This window comes from Neopelma chrysocephalum, unplaced genomic scaffold, assembly GCF_003984885.1.
Source record: "Neopelma chrysocephalum unplaced genomic scaffold, ASM398488v2 Primary Assembly neopelma1_69, whole genome shotgun sequence".
Lineage (NCBI taxonomy): Eukaryota > Metazoa > Chordata > Aves > Passeriformes > Pipridae > Neopelma > Neopelma chrysocephalum.
In genome coordinates, this window is record NW_020897729.1 from 10,724,272 (window position 1) to 10,733,917 (window position 9,646).

Below are 9,646 nucleotides of genomic sequence, written 5' to 3' on the forward strand. Positions count from 1 at the left end.
CAGCATCCATGGGCACCAACACTGGCATGGGATGGCTGATCCCAGATCCTGCTCCTCCCTGGGATAATGGTGCCCCTGCTCACCACGTGCTGCACTGGGTGTAAGAGCTCAATTTGCTTTTGAACCTGAAGATAACAGAGCTCAGTAATTGTCAGGGTTACGTTCCCCCAAAATGCACAGATCTGCAGGGAAACTGAATTCCTGGGTCTTCTTGGAAGAAAGTTAACCTTTAAAATCACCCACATAAACAAGCTAATTAATTAATTAATGAGGTTGATTCATGAGAATGACACAGGGCCCAAAGAGCCAGACCTTCTGCAGGACACAACCCCCAGGGCAGCACAGCACAGCCCCAACACATCACAGAACCATCATCCCAGACTGGTTTGGGTGGGAAGGGACCTTAAAGCTCATCCAGTGCCACCCCCTGCCATGGGCAGGGACACCTTCCATTGTCCCAGGTTGCTCCAACCTGGCCTTGGACACTCCCAGGGATCCAGGGGCAGCCACAGCTTCTCTGGGCAACCTGTGCCAGGGCCTCCCCACCCTCCCAGCCAAGAATTCCTTAATATCTAATCCAAACCTAATCTAATACACAGCCCAACACCCTGAATTAACTTTACTCCTCAGTTTCTCGATTTTCTTTGTATAAACCAGGCTTTGTGCCATTTGATTACCAGTTGTTTGAAGCCAGAACTTTGTTCTTGCTTGTGCTGGTCAGAACAAGAGATCCAGAGCAAGGTGTTCCCACCCTCCACGAGCATCACAGGGTCCTGCTGGATCCACATCCACGGGAGAAGCTGCAATCCCCTGGAAACCAAAGGCACAACCTCCTCTGGCCCCCCCTAAAGATGAGCAGTGGACAAAAGTAAAGAGAAATATTAGCCAGCCCTGATATTTCAGCACAGGATAAAAATATAAGGCACATTATTCCCCTGCAACGTTACTATGGTGATTGCACTGAGCAGAGCTGTGGGTATGAACCAAAGCTCACGAGCAAGATCCTAATCTGCCCATTAAACAATCCCAGGGTCGGGGGATAATAATCAAAATAATAATCAAAAGGCAGCAGCACAACAGGGAGACTGTCAGAGCTCACCCTCTGCACGTGAAGGTCAAACACAGCACATCAACTCCCTGAAAACCTGCCCTGGGTGGCCAAAATCATCACTTTTGGTGTGGCAGGAATGAAAAGCTTTTTGCCAGCACTGCCTCGTTTCCTTGGGCCAACAGTGGGCATGAACAGTGTGTTAAATCACATGCAAGTGGCCTGGGTGTGGTAGATTGAATTATATTAAATTACCATTACTGAAGGGTAAAAACCCAGATCTGCACTTGGACTCTGCTTCCCACACCTTAGAAAGGTGGGGGGAATTTTTCTGATGGTTTGGAGCTTCATGTTATTGAGAGTTTAGGAGCCAAGTGGGCACATTCTGCCAGTTATTGTTGGAGATTTGTTGAGTTTGAGAGCTTCTGCCACGCAAGGAAGAAGGGGAAGTTGTATATTTGGCGAAGCAGAAGTTGGAATTTTATGAAAAGAAAAATCTCTGTGAGTCATTTTAGTCTGTGTTCTCTGGTCATTTGGCTGTCATGTAAATAAATCAAAGCCCAAAATCTTTTAAAATACTCCTGACTTCTTTTCTAACCACTGGTGAAGGGAGAAGTTGTTAGAGTGGTGGAAAAATTATTTCCCTATTTATACATCAGATCTTAGTAAAATACTTGTATATGAAATAGCCACTGCTCTGAACAATATTTTGAAATTTTTCCTGTCCTACTGCCCATTCCAAGAACTGCCCATTCCAAGAACTGCCCATCCCAGTGACTGCAAATCCCCCCTTCAGTCCCAGACACTCGTTGCACTGAAGGAGCTGCCACTGCCCTGGGTTTGGAGTGGTTGGGGTCTGATTTTTGGGGCCAAAATCCTCTTCCCTGGCTTTCTGCCAACGGGTAAATATCTCTACAAAACCCCTGGGCAAACTTAAAGGTGTCACAAATCCTTCCTCCCCAGGAGCAGGGTGTGGGTGAAGCCCTGGGCTGCTGCAAGGGCTTCTGTGTGTTAAAATTATAGAGAAAGGAAAAAGCAATGAAGCTCCCAAAGCTCTGGTAGAGCAAAGGGTCTCTTTGTTGAGCTGTTTATCTTATTCTTGAAGGGCCTTATTCTTCTGATCTTTGTTTCATAACTCTTCTTTTCCCACCTCACAAATTCCATTGGCTTCTCACCCACTGTTGGATGTTGAGAAGTGTGAACCAGTGGGAATAAATAGGAGATTTGGGGATAGATTAGATTAGAGGATTATTAAAATAGAGGATTTGGGGCTAAATTAGATGACCATTAAAAGTTCCTTCCAACCCAATCTGTTCTAGGATTCCTCATGGGAGGAGCAAGAAGTCTGTATTTGGTCACAAACTGAACTGGGATGGGGAGGGAAGAGAAAGGTGCTGCTAGTTTTGTTTAATCCAAATTCAAACCATTTACATCTGATCCATGGAAGAGCATCACCCCGAGCTGGAAAACAGCTCCTGGATGAGAGGGGAGGGCACAACTGGCATTGCTAAAGGAGCCCAAAGAGAAAACACGAGTGAACCCACGAGATTTTGTTGGAATTACAGCCTAAAACACAAGCAATGAGCTGCTGTTTTCTTGTCTAACAGAAGTAACTGCTCTGCTACTTTAAAGAATTTCTTTCCCCAAACCTCTGCCCTCCCCATCTCTGCCCCTAATCCATTTTTCCAGGGAGATGCAGGTTTGGAGTGCCTGGGCTCAGAGCAAGGAGCTTCCTCATCCTGGGGAGACGACACCAAGCCAAGGATAAATTCCTTCCCAGCCAAAACAGATGTGATTTCATTACCTGAGTGACAGAAACCTCCTCACTGTTTACACCAGGCCTGCTATTAAAGCAATTATTGGGGATCGATGGGAGACAGCAGCAGGATTTAAATCTTGCCAAGCAGCCAGGCAAGGGAGCAGCTCCTCCAGACAGGTCAAACTCGTCACACTTTGTTCCCAGCACAGCAAAGAACAACCTCTGGGAAGTCCTTGGCAAGGGATCTGTAGTAAAACACTCTCAGAAGTCCCCAGCTGGACCATATGGATGCTGCTCACATCCTCCCCAGCATCACATCACAATTTACAGGCATAATTTTGGGCTGTGGAAGGTGTCCCACCCATGGCAGGGGTTTGGAATGAGAGGAGCTTTAAGGTCCCTTCCAACCCAAACCAGTGTGGGATTCTGTGATCCTGGGAAATGCCGGGTTCTGTGCTTCCCAGCTTTCTCCCAGGGAAGCTCAGGAGCTCAGCCCATGGCACTTCTATGATTTTAAATCCAGTTCCTGCTCTGCTGATCCCAGGCTGGGCCTCACCTTCCTATTTCAAAGTTCATTTCTCATCTAAAGGGGCTCTGCAATTTTGAAGTGTTCAAACCTGCACACAGCTCAAAACTGGATCCAATATCCCTGGATTTGTCCCTCCAGCTCTAACATGGAGCATGGAAAGCTGCTTGTTACCATTTTTCAAATGCTGCTGCAAGTAAAGACGACATTTCCCGGGTGTTGAAGCTGCAGGTGAAGGCAGGACAGACACCTGGTAATTGGGAAATAGGAATTATTTCTATTTGGGGGCTGATGGGGGCTTTAATTAGCTCAGAACACTTTTTACAACAGGAGACCCTTCTATTTAACAAAGAGTCACAACACGGGCAGAGGAAGAGCAGAAAGATTCCTGGGATTCCTGTGCAATTCCCAGCCAAGAGGATTTTATCCTGGACAAGGACACCCTCCCATCTGGCACATGGTGTCCCTGCAGGGCTGGGCACCCACATCACTTCAGGTGTCAGACCAAACCAGGAGTGTTCTGGGCTCCCAGGTCATGGAAAAATCTGTAGATGGACAAATCCCTGGGGATGAGCTCCATCCCCCCAGTGCTCTCCAGCCCTTCCCTCTCCCTGCACCCACCTTCACTCACACACTTCATTCCACGAGCAGCTGCTCAACACACACCTGAGCCAACCCCCTGCTCAGGAGGCCACAAGGATGAATTTCTCCTTTCCTGCTCCCTTTCCCACTTATCTCCAAGCCCCAGGGATCCCAGCAGCCTCCAAACCCTCCCAAGTGCAGCATCAGCCCATCTCAGACACGGCACAGGCAGCGAATCCCTTCCATGGCAAAGATCAAGGAGCCTCACATGGAATCCCACCCGGAGCTTTTCCAGGCTGCACTTTATTTTATGATCCTTCTTAAACCAGCCCTGGCACGTTTTCCAACCAGTGACCTTCATTTAATCCTGCCAGGCTTTACAATTTAAACCAAGATGCAAACACGGCCTCCCTGGGAGGGTGACAGTACCCAGTGTTCCCAGGAATCCCACACGGGATCTTCCCTCCTGCCACCTCAAGCCAGCACCCCCCAGCTCATCCCAGCAGGACACTGCAGCTCCAAACATCCCAGTTACCCTTCCCAGCTCGTTTTCCACTCTGACACTCAGCAGATGTCCACCAAAAGCAAGATCCTGGTGCCTGTGCTGTGTACAGGCAAAACTCTCTTTGCCCAAGCCATGCAGAGAAAAAGGGAGCAGGGGGAAATTCCCTTTAGGAGCCCTTGGTACAGCTTTGTGCCAAGCAAAGCATTTTCCTGGAGAAAGCCTTGGCCTAAGGAGAACGGGAATGATGGGAGGGAATGATGGATATCAACCAAACACAACAGCAGTGCAGCAAGGGGAGAGGATGAAGGATAAAGCTCCACCAGAGCAGATGGTGCAGATGTTCCCTCTCATCCATCTTCCAGATGTTCCCACTCCGAAGGGAGCGGGTCCCCAGTTTGCTCCAGTTGAAATACCCCCTCCCAGCACACCCAGGGCACAGAGGGAACCCCCCCCAACACGTCACCCTGCCTTGGGGACCATTTTTTCAGGGGAAAAAAAGCTTTCCTCTGGTTTTTATCCCTGCAGAGGTGAGGAGGAGACTCCTGATTCCCGACTCCATGGATCAGCACAGCAGCAGGAGGGGGATGTGCTGTGGCACATCCAGTGGCACCAGCCACCCCTCCCATGGCATCACCTGGGCTTCCCTTCCTTCCCACAGAAACTCTGGATAATTCCCACACTAACCCAGTGATCCAGCCATCCCACCTGCCAGGAAACAAGGGAAACAACATCAAAGCTAAAGCACCACCAGCCCCTGTTCCAAAGCTTCCCCTCAGCCAGTGACAGCACGATCCAACTTTAATGGATGCTGGGAATATTCATGTGGGCTCTGTCCACCTGCACCATCCCACTTGAACAGATAATGGGAATATTCATCTGGGCTCTGTCCAATTTACTGCACTTAATACCTTGTGCCTCCTCCACACGGATCGATTTTGGCAGCGGGTTTATGAGCAGTAATTAATATTCATTCCGAATGAGATTCCCAATGCATGAAGATGTTTATTATTTATTCATCTTTAAGGCTTGTTAGATTAATCTGGTTTAAATTACCTCCTGCTGCCAGGCACAATTATTGTAATTTATTAGGATAATTCCGGTGCTTTATTTCCCTCTGCTGCAGGAGGTGGGTGATGCTCCTCCAGTGCTCCCAGAAAGCAGCTTGTGCTGCTGCTGGAGCTGCATCCCAGGGAGGAAAATCCCCTTCTCCAAAGGGGTCAAACTCTAGATCAGGCTTGAGTCCACACTAATCCCTTTTGTTTAAGCAGATAGAAATCATAAATCATGGAATGGTTTGGTTGGAAGGGACCTTAAAGCTCATCTCATTCCACCTTCCACTAGCTCAAGTTGCTCCAAGCCCTGTCCAACCTGACCTTGAGCACTTCCAGGGATTTGGCAGCCATATCTTCTCTGGGGAAAGTCTGTGCCAAGATACAGAAATCCTGCATCCCTCAACATCTTCCTGCCTCTGTTTCTTGGGTGTAAATGGCTCCTCCTGAGACATTCCTCAGACTTCCCAGGAAAAGTGAGGGAAACATGGAAACACAGCCTTCAGCTCCCCGACGAGCAAAAGACCTCACCTAATTCCTTTAAAAAACCCAGATATTTGCTTAAAAGCTGCAGTTACCACCATCACATCTAATTGATCCCCTCAGGGGCTCAAAACCAGACAGACTTTTCTGGAATTTAATTATTTTCCACCAGGGCTTCCGAGGTAAAGGTGCAATTACAGCAGGAAGGGCTGGGCTGACTCCTACAAACTACACACGAGGGGCTGGAGCGTGTCCGGGGAAGGGAACAGAGCTGGGAAGGGGCTGGAGCAGCAGGAGAACTGAGGGAGCTGGGGGGGCTCAGCCTGGAGCAAAGGAGGCTCAGGGGGGACCTTCTGGCTCTGCAACTCCCTGACAGGAGGGGGGAGCCGGGGGGGGTCGGGCTCTGCTCCCAGGGAACAAGGGACAGGAGGAGAGGGAACGGCCTCCGGCTGTGCCAGGGGAGGGTCAGGTTGGATATTGGGAGAATTCCTCCATGGAAAAGGCTGTTCAGCCCTGGCACAGCTGCCCAGGGCAGGGGTGGATGCCCATCCTTGGAGGGATTTAAAATCCCTTGGATATGGCACTTGGGGACATGAGTCAGTGGTGGGGCCTTGGCAGTGCTGGGAATGGTTGGACTCCATGATCTTGGAGGGCTTTTCCAACCCCAAAGATTCCATGGCTCTGTTCTGCCCTCCCAGCAATGCCAAAGCCAGCACACCCCCAGCAGGGTGCACAAAGGGGGATCCCACTCACCCAGGGGGGGCTTTGGGCACGTCCTTCCCACAGCCACAAAATTAAGGAATCATCCCCCTGCCCGACTGGCTGGGATATCAACGAGCTGCTCCTTTAAATGACACCACTTTGAATCATTTTTTCTGCCCTTTGAAAGAGCCCCTCACTTCTCCTGAAGCCAGGGAAGAGCATCCAATGTGCTGATGCAGGAGGAATGAAGCAGAGCCTGCTTTGAACCCCCAACACCCCCAGCATCCCTAACGATTCCTGCCCTCCCAAAATGACTCCGCTGTGCAAACGCTTTTGAACCAAAGTGTTTAATCAGAATCTCCCCAGAGTAAAAGCAGCCACGAGGAGAAAAAAAAGACCAACTTTTTAATAGAGAGAGAAAAAGGCCCTCTTTGGAGTAAAACAAATGATTCTCTAACAAAGAATGTCCCGGGGACAGGAAGACAATGTCGAGCTTTGATGCTACAATTCTGCTCTGGAGATTAATTCAGAGCTCAGGTTTTACCCCAATTATAAATCTCCCACTGCCAGGAAGGAAATAGAATTTAGTCCTCACTAACAGCAGACTAAATTTGAGCCATTCTCTGGTAGTTTTCAGATACAGGGCTTAAGAGCAACCTTAACAAAATGATCTCAGTATTCCTTTCATCAATTCTCTATTCTGCCTTTGAGATCCCAGCCCTGCTCTATCAGCTCTGAGCAAATCAAATCAGGTGTTTCCATCCTCCTGCCCTTTACAGAAACCTCGGTTTCCTCTCCTTTCAGCAACAGTGGGGGGAAAACGCTGGAGTCACCAGGGTCAGTCTCCCAACAGGGAAAAAACCAACCATTAAACCTGAATCCAACCGGTTCTACAACGACTCAGTGACCTCAGAGCTCTGCTCCGAGCTCCAATTGTGTCCCTGTGGTCCCTCCACCACACTTGGGGATGGAAACATTTCATCTCCAGGGATAACCAGGCAATGGTTCCCTTTGCAGCACAGCAGGGAGGCAGCCCCAGGGCCATCCCTGCGTTTGAGGCCCCACATTTTTAGTGAAACGACCAAAAAGCAGAAGAAACAAATGATACCAGCACAGAGCCAGGGGATGACATCCCTCACTTTCCTCAAGGCTTTCCTTGGAAATCCAATTCTCTGCTTTTAACTCCTGCTTTTCCCCACTGGGATGTTTGACCCAGCAAACACAAACCACATCCAGGCCTTTTGACACCTGGCACGTCGCTGTTTTAAACACACTTTCAATAAACTACAAAAAGTTGATGCTGTTGGAGCCTGAAAATAAATGAGCTCATTAAAAAAACGCTGGCACTTGGCAGGATCTCTGGTGGCCAATCCCAGCCTGGGGAGGGCTGGAATTTATAACTTTGATCCCCACAGCTAAACCATTTAATCTGATCATAAACATCAATCACTGAGTTTTATTGCAGCATTTTGCAGCCTGAGCAGAAAACCTCGGCAAATTAGGCACCCCCAGAGTGACTCTTTGCAAATAAATACTGACTTTAATATTCAACAATATAATTCCCCGGGATCAATTTTTTATTTAAGAGCTACTGGAGCTCAGGAAAAAAAAAAAAAGTTTCTAATTATAAAAATATCCACCAAGGGCAGTACAACAGCATCTGGTGAGCAGGGGCTGCTCTGAGACAACACAGACCTTCGGGTTTGTTGTGGCATCAGGAAGTTATTAAGTGTGTCCAGATATTCCATGTGATTCCATAACTCACCTTTAAAAGTGGTGCAGATCCCATTAAGCTCCAGTTGGCTCCAGATCCTCATCCAGCCCTCGGCAGGCAGGGAATGGAATGGTGGGAGTGACACACGGAGCACGGGGGAACCTGCCAGGACAAATCAATCAGAGGGAGCCCGTTAAGGAGCAAAGATGCCAAACTGCCATTAACTCATTAATTCAGACACTCTGTCCAAGCCAAAGAGCCACTGAAGAGGGAACTGAAATAAGGATTTTCCTAGTGAAGCACCGAAATCCAGCTCGGAGCTGGATGGTGGCACTCAGAGGAGCAGCCAGAACATGCTGCAAGGGGCTCCTGGAAAAGGGCATTTTCCACTGAGGATATGTTAGAATTAAATTCAATTATCCCAGCCCAAGATGAAGAACATAAAGACTGTCCCAACCTTCTTCACACACACCTGGAAGATCCAAGCAGGCAGGCAGCAGTGAGGGCATCAGAATCTGCTGGTTTTAACCCAGGGTAAGCTGGGTTTCTGCTTCAGGGAAGGACTTTTAAATCTAAATTTTATTGTCCAAGAGTTCACATAATAGAATTATGATCTCTAGGAGGAAAAAAAAAAAAAGGTCATTTTTGTCTTCACTTACCACTTCTATTTTTCCCCCAACAGACAAGATAAATGAGTCACAGAACACCCTGAGCTGGAAGGGACCCACCAGGATTGAGTCCAACTCCTGCCCAGACACCCCAAGAATCCCACCCTGTCCCTGAGGGCATTGTCCAAACACTCCTGGAGCTCTGGCAGCCTTGGAGCCGTGACCACTGCCCTGGGGAGCCTGTGGAAGAGCAGAACAAGAAATATTGGCCTTGAGACGAGTGTCAGGAAGGGCTAAAAATGAGCTTTTAAACCAACATTTCCATCAGCACCAGAGAAATCTGACCAAGTGATAGTTCAGTGGTGGTGTCACCAAGCCTGGAAGTGTCCCAAACCCACGTGGATGTGGCACTAGAGGACGTGGTTTAGTGGTGAACGTGGTGGTGCCGGTTGATGGTTGGACTTGGAGAGATCTTTTCCAACCTTAACAATTCCATGATTCCACGACTCTATAAAACCATTCCCCGTGCCAACTCCACCCTGAGATCCTGGGAGGTGACTCCAGCAGCAGCTGAGCCAGTCCAGGCACCCAGGCAGGCCAAAACTCAATCCATCACTATTTATTGATCCCTCTTAATTATCTCCCCAGAGCAAACTCAACCCCAGGGAGC

At 48.7% G+C, this 9,646-nt stretch overlaps 1 long non-coding RNA gene across 1 annotated transcript; it reads right to left on the reverse strand.

Moving 5' to 3' along the window:
- Positions 1-554: 554 nt before the first annotated feature.
- LOC113968758 lies at positions 555-9,167 on the reverse strand. Its single transcript, XR_003534644.1, has 3 exons — positions 8,841-9,167; positions 8,420-8,530; positions 555-845 (listed from the first exon to the last, which is right to left on the reverse strand). It is a non-coding gene; the product is annotated as an uncharacterized LOC113968758 (long non-coding RNA).
- Positions 9,168-9,646: the final 479 nt, after the last annotated feature.